Genomic DNA, 7102 nt, shown 5'->3' on the forward strand with positions numbered 1-7102 from the left:
CAAAAATCATCAGTCTCCGGTGCCTATAAAAGCTGAAATACAGCCTCAGCAGCATGCATCCGGTTACTCACCCCTTGGTTGGTTTCGACGGTGGGATGTTTTACCCAGTTGGTAGGATTGATTTACCAATCCGATTGGGTAAAAAGGGAAAAGGACGACACCTGGTCGTCAAATTCTTGGTCGTTGAGGAACTGATCGCTTATAACATTATCCTAGGCCGTCCAACCCTCAATGAAGCCAAGGCTGTAATTATACCTTCTCTCATGCTCATTAAGTCTGAAAGGGATGATGGCTCTGTTGGTTCCTTGAATGGGGATCAAAAGACGGCCCGGGAATGCTACCTCTCGGCCGTCAAAGATACTGTGGCCCCAGACGGCCAAGGGCAGGAAACAATAGACCTTGACAATATCAAGGATGCGAGGCCAGCCCCACCAGCAGCAGGGAAGAAAAAAAAGGCTTATCAGCTGGTGGAGGTGAAGAAAGAGAAAAAATAGCAATCACTGACCGGGGAACGGTCAGATGAGCTCCATCCCCAATCGGCTGGAGAACATATTGATATACCTCTGGATGATACCCGTCCAAAGCGTACTGTTAAGGTTGGGACGGCTGCTTATGCTAAGCTTGGTGCAGATCTGCACCTATTGCTAAAGAATTCAAAGACATTTTCGCCTTTGAAATGGAAGAGATGCCAGGCGTCAGCCCGGATCTCGTCGTCCACAAACTTGCCGTGGATCCAAAAAAGAAGCCCATCCGGCAAAAGAAAAGAAATCACGACGAGGAAAAAAGTCAGGCGGCAGCTGCCGAAGTAAAAAAGCTGCTGGATGCTGGGTTCATTCGGCCATGTAATTTCCCCGACTGGGTGGCGAATGTTGTGCTTGTAAAGAAGCTGAATGGTACCTGGCGTATGTGTGTTAATTACACATACCTCAATAAGGCATGTCCAAAGGACAATTATCCGCTCCCAAAGATCGACAGTCTAATCGATTCTACAGCCGGGCATGCCCTGATGAGTTTTCTGGATGCTTACTCCGGCTTTTATCAGATAACCCTATGGAAAAAAGATCAAGAGAAGATGGCCTTCGCCACTGGTTAGGGGTTATTCTGTTATACTATGATGCCGTTTGGCTTGAAAAATGCGCCGGCTACATTCCAACGGATGATTAATACGGTCTTCATTAATCAATTTGGGAGGAATGTGGAGGCGTACATTGATGACATGGTAGTCAAATCCAAGCAACAGACGAATCACCTTGCTGATTTCCGAGAAATCTTCACCACACTCAGGCGGCATAAGGTTATGTTAAATCCCAAGAAATGCGTCTTTGGTGTTGAGTATGGGAAGTTTCTCGAATTCCTAATTGATCAAAGGGGGATAGAGGCTAACCCTGAGAAGATATAGGCGGTAATTGACATGAAGTCACCCCGCACTATTAAGGAAGCACATAGACTAGCTGGTTGCCTGGCGGCACTGGGGAGGTTCCTCAGCTGCGCAGGTGACAAATGCCTTTACTTCTTCCAAGCAATCAGGAAGAAGGCTAGATTTTAATTGGGGGATGATGCTGAGGCGGCCTTTAAAAAGTTGAAGGAACACTTGCACTCTTTGCCAAGGCTTGTTAGCCCTCTTTCCAAAGAGACGTTATACATGTACCTAGTCGTCTCAAACCATGCACTCAGTGCTGTTCTCCTTACTGAGAGAGACGACATCTAGCTCCCGGTCTATTTCATTAGCCATGTGCTAAAAAATGCTGAACTCCGGTACCCCATGGTTGAAAAATTTGGCCTTGCTTTATATATGGCATTCAAGAAACTAAAGGCGTACTTTTTGGCACATCCGGTTGTAATTAACACCGATCAGCCCCTCAAGTGGCCAATGTCTACCTTGGAGTCATCCGACAGAATGTTGAAATGAGCTATTGAAATGCAAAATTTTGAAATCACTATTGAACCCAAAAAGGCAATGAAGGGTCAGGCGTTTGCTGACTTCATTGTTGAAATGATACGACCGGTTTCTTAAGATAACATTGATCAGGTTTGGAAAGTGTATGTAGACGGGAGCTCGACAAAGAACGGTTGTGGTGTAGGAACTATCTGAGTTCCCTGAGGGGGACAGATTTGAATATGCACTGCGGTTTAAGTTTCAGGCCTCGAATAACGAGGTGGAATACGAAGCCCTGCTGGCCAGAATCCGCATGTGTAAGGCGGCAGGGGCAACAAAAATTGACGCCTACTATGATTCACAGTTGGTCGGCTGCCAGTATGAGGGGAAAATATGAGGCAACTCATCCGGCTATGATCAAATATCTTCAGGTAGTCAAAGAAGAAGGTGGGGCACTTGAAGAATTCCGTCTGAGTCAAGTGCCCAGGTCAGATAACAACCAGGCAGATGCATTGTCCAAACTTGCATCTTCCGCGTGCTGTGATACCCCTCGGTCAGTCTTTTGGGAAGTTCTAGAAAAAATAAGTATATATGAAGAGCCCATTGGAATCCTTGACCGAAGCTTCACCTGGATGGATGGCATCCGGGCATATTTAACAGACGACACGCTTCCTGATGCACCACAGAAGGCAGCCGTCATGAAGAAACGAGCAGCAAACTTCAAGATGAGGAATGGAGAGCTCTTCAAGGCGGGTTTTCTTAATTCTTTATTGAAGTGTGTTATCCCGGAGAAGGGTAAAGAAGTTCTTAAAGAATTGCATGCTGGATACTGTGCCTCACATATAGGCGACAGGTCCCTAGCCATCAGAGCCAGTCGGCATTACTTTTGGCCTACTCTTGAAGCAGATGCTAAAGAGTTAGTGAAGAGATGTGACAAATGTCAGAGGTTTGGCAAGCTTATTCACCACCCGGCTACTGATCTGACGGCAATCCACAGCCCAATCCCGTTTGCTAAGTGGGGCATGGATATCTTGGGTCCTTATACTCCTGCTCCAGGCGGAAAACGTTATATTTTGGTGGCTGTGGATTATTTTACCAAGGTAGAAGCTGAGCTGGTCAAGAACATCAAGACAAAGGATGTCATCTCTTTCATTTGGAAGAACATCATCACCCAGTTCGGGGTACCTATGTCTATGGTGTTTGATAATGGCCCTCAGTTTGAAACGCCTCACCTTAAGACTTGGTTGGGAGATCAGGGTATCTCACATAGTTTTGCATTAGTCGGTCGACCCCAAGCAAATGGCCAAGTTGAAGCCTTGAACAAGCTTATCTCAAACGACATTAAAAATAAAATTGAAAGAGTCGAAGGCTTATGGGCAGAAGAATTGATTCATGTCCTATTGGCCATTCGGACAACTACCAAAGGGGCAACCGGTGAAACCTCATTTCTCATGTGATGCTGAAGCAGTCCTGCCCATTGAACATTACGAGCCGACTCTTAGAGTCATGCTTTATGATGAAGAGGCAAATTGGGAGGCCATGCGGCTGACATTGGACTCCCTCCCAGAATGCAGGGGCAATGTTTCCCTGCGTTATGAGATATACCGTCTGAGAATGACGAGAGCCTACAACAAGAAAGTACACAAGCGCCCTTTAAAAGCTGGCGTCTTTGTTTTACGAAAAATGGAGGCAACCGGTAGGGCCAATGAGCTTGGAAAGCTAACCCCCAATTTGGAATGCCTCTACCGGATCTATGAAGAAGTCAGGGATGGCTCCTACCGTCCCCAGACGGTAGACGCCTACCTAGAACTTGGAATGTAGATAACTTAAAAAAGTACTACCTCTGAGAATTGTAAATTTTTGTAAATAAAGTGTCTATTAATGAGAAATCAGGCTTTGTTTTCAAATTGTTTTGTTATCTTTATAATTACTTTTCCGTCTGGGCAATACTCAGACGGATTATTTGCTTAACCAACTAAGTTCGATACGGTGAATTCAATGTTCAAATAACACGCGACCAATGGCCATATTAAAAAAACTAGGCACAAAAACGCTTTGTAGCTATATAACCGGTCTCAAACAAGACCAAAGGCCAATGGCTGGATGGTTGCTTATTTTATAAAACCGCCTATCCCGACATGGACAATGGCGTCTGGCGACACCCCTCCGGATGCAATCGTCGAAGAGAGCAGACTCTTTGTCAGCTCTACGTACCTATAAAGACAACAAAGATTAAACGACCAAATTGGTCAACTCATAGCCATCTGACCAGAATAGTCTACAAAACGATTCAGTTTCTGAAAACTGGATGCCCTGAGGCATCAGTCGGTTTTCGTCCATAGTTCTTACTTAGATTATTTATTCCAAAATTGCACTCTTTCCCCCGATTGGGGCAAAAGAGTTTTGTGTAATTGCTATGCAATAATCCCAGACGAAATATTACCGCTTGGGTAAGAGGCTCGAAGCACCCGTTTAAATGGCCGGCTATGCACTAAGTTTGGGGCAATCACCATTGTGATTCATTGGCCTTAAAACACCTCATACTTCTCCAAGTATCAAGTGTTTTCAAGCCAATCAATCAATTTGAAATGAAACCAACCACACAACCGTCTAGGGGCAAGAACAACTGGATTGCAAATAGCCGCATGCTTTTTATAAGTTAGGCAAAATATCAAAGAATTGCAGTATATACGCAAAATTCAATTCAAAAAATTCAAACGCAAACATGTATAAATAACCGACTGAGTCGAAATACTTCACATTAATATTAAAAATGGCACAAAGGCCAAAATAATTGTTAACCGGAATAACATCCGGTGAAGAAGCAAAAGAAGCAAATTGTTAACCCAACTCCACAGTTGGTAAAAATACAACATACTCGGCTTACAAGCCGGAAAAGAAAGATACTTGGCATACCGCCACAGAATTTTGGGAGGCCGATCTAAGGCTGAGGTGGAGGCTGATGACCCAGCTGGCTTTGACCGGTTGGGAGGGTTACTGATTAATTATCAGCTGCTTGAGGCTGGCTGCCTTCATTTTGCTCATCCTCCACCGGCTCCTCTTCATTTTCTAAGACATCATATCCCAGCTTTGCAGCCCAATCCTTGAAGTGAGGCGGAGCCGCTTCTCCCAACACTTGGGCATCATACACCGCAGTGGCGTAGTCATACCTAAGTTTATAGTCTTCAAAGTCTATATCCTGATAGACGAGACCCCAAGTTATCTTCAGGCGGGCTGCATTATCTTGCTCATTCTCCTCCATCAGCCGTTTTTGTTCCTTGGCAATTTCCTCTTCATGCTGGTTCTGCATGTTAATAATCTCCAGCCCCAACGAGGAGACGTCTACCCGGAGTTTTGTGTTCTCGTTGTCAGCATCTTCTAATGCCTTGAGCTCAGCTTTAGCATCGTTCAATCTCTGATCAAGGTCATTAGCCCGAATGATAGCTTCATCTTTGTCTTTGCATTAGCTTGTTCAATTTTGGAACGAACTTGCTCATGCATAGACTTGATTTCTTTTGCACGCACCTCGGCATCATTGCTGAACTTGTTTGGTGATGGGATGGGAGTGAGATCAATAGGAGTGCACGGATTGAATCCATACACCACTTCAAAAGGACTCAAACCTGTTGTCTTGCTAGGCACACGATTATAAGCAAACTCCGCATGAGGAAGCATCTCTTCCCATTGCTTGGGACGTTTAGTAGCCAAAGACCGCAGCAAGGATCCCAAAGTTCTATTAGTCACTTCGGTTTGACCATCTGTTTGAGGATGGCTTGAAGTGCTAAAGTTCAATTTCATGCCCATCTTCCTCCATAATGTAAGCCAAAAATGACTTAGAAGTTTTGGATCACGATCACTCACCATGGATTTAGGTACACCATGCAAACGAACAATCTCATTGAAAAACAAGTTAGCAACATGAGTAGCATCATAAGTTGAATGACAAGCAATGAAATGAGCCATTTTAGAAAATCGATCCACAACAACCATTATAGAATCTTTCTTTCGTTGAGTGATAGGAAGTCCCACAACGAAATCAAGACTAATATCCTCCCATGGTGCTTGTGGAATAGGTAAGGGCAAAAGATAGCCTTGTGGTAGACTATGACTCTTGGCCTTTTGACATATCACACATCTCTTCACAATGAACTCCACATCACGGACCAATCTAGGCCAATGAAAGTATTCTTGGACAAGAAGAGTAGTCTTCTCTATGCCAAAGTGTCCCGCCATTCCTCCTTCATGAAACTCTTTGATAAGAGATTCTCTTAGGCTTGACCTTGGAATGCACAACCTGTTTCCTTTGAACAAATAGCCATCTAAAATGTAATAATCTTTGTAAGAATGATTAGAACATTTTAAAAATAAATCACCAAAATCATGATCATTTTTGTAACTTGCTTTCACATATTCAACACTAATCACCCTTGCTTTGAAAGAATTTAAGAGTGTGTATCTCCTAGAAAGCGCATTAGCTCCTTTGTTCATGGCGCCTCTCCTATGTTTGATCACAAAATGAAAATCTTGCAAATACTCCACCCATTTGGCATGGCGTGGTTGGAGTTTTTGTTGGCTTTGAAGATATTTTAGTGCTTCATGATCTGAATGAAGGATGAACTCCTTGGAAATGAGGTAATGTCTCCAATGGTCCAAAGCACGAACAAGAGCAAAGAACTCCTTATCATAGGTGCTATACTTCCGTTGTGCTTCATTGAGTTTTTCACTAAAGTAGGCAAGGGGACGCCCCACTTGTGACAAAACAGCACCAATACCAACTCCACTAACATCACATTCAACTTCAAAAACTTCATCAAAGTTAGGCAAAGCAAGAATAGGTGCACTAGTAAGTTGATGTTTTACCTCATCAAAGGCCTTTTGAGCCTTGTCATTCCAAACTAACTTCTGATTTTTAGTTAGCTCGGTGATAGGTGCCATGAGGGTACTAAAATTCCGCACAAATCTTCTATAGAAAGAAGCAAGTCCATGAAAGCTTCGAACTTGTTGAATGGTTTGTGGCGTGGGCCACTCACAAATTGCAGCAACTTTCTTTTCATAAACTTCAATGCCTTGTGACGAGACTTTAAAGCCAAGAAAAATAACTTGGGAATTGAAGAAATGACACTTCTCTAAGTTACCATACAATTGCTCACGTTTAAGGGTTCAAAAACCTGTTGCAAGTGCATAGAATGCTCTTCTTCCTCCCTACTATACACCAAAATATCATCA

The sequence above is a fragment of the Chenopodium album genome, chromosome 4 (assembly GCF_948465745.1).
Source record: "Chenopodium album chromosome 4, dcCheAlbu1.1, whole genome shotgun sequence".
Lineage (NCBI taxonomy): Eukaryota > Viridiplantae > Streptophyta > Magnoliopsida > Caryophyllales > Amaranthaceae > Chenopodium > Chenopodium album.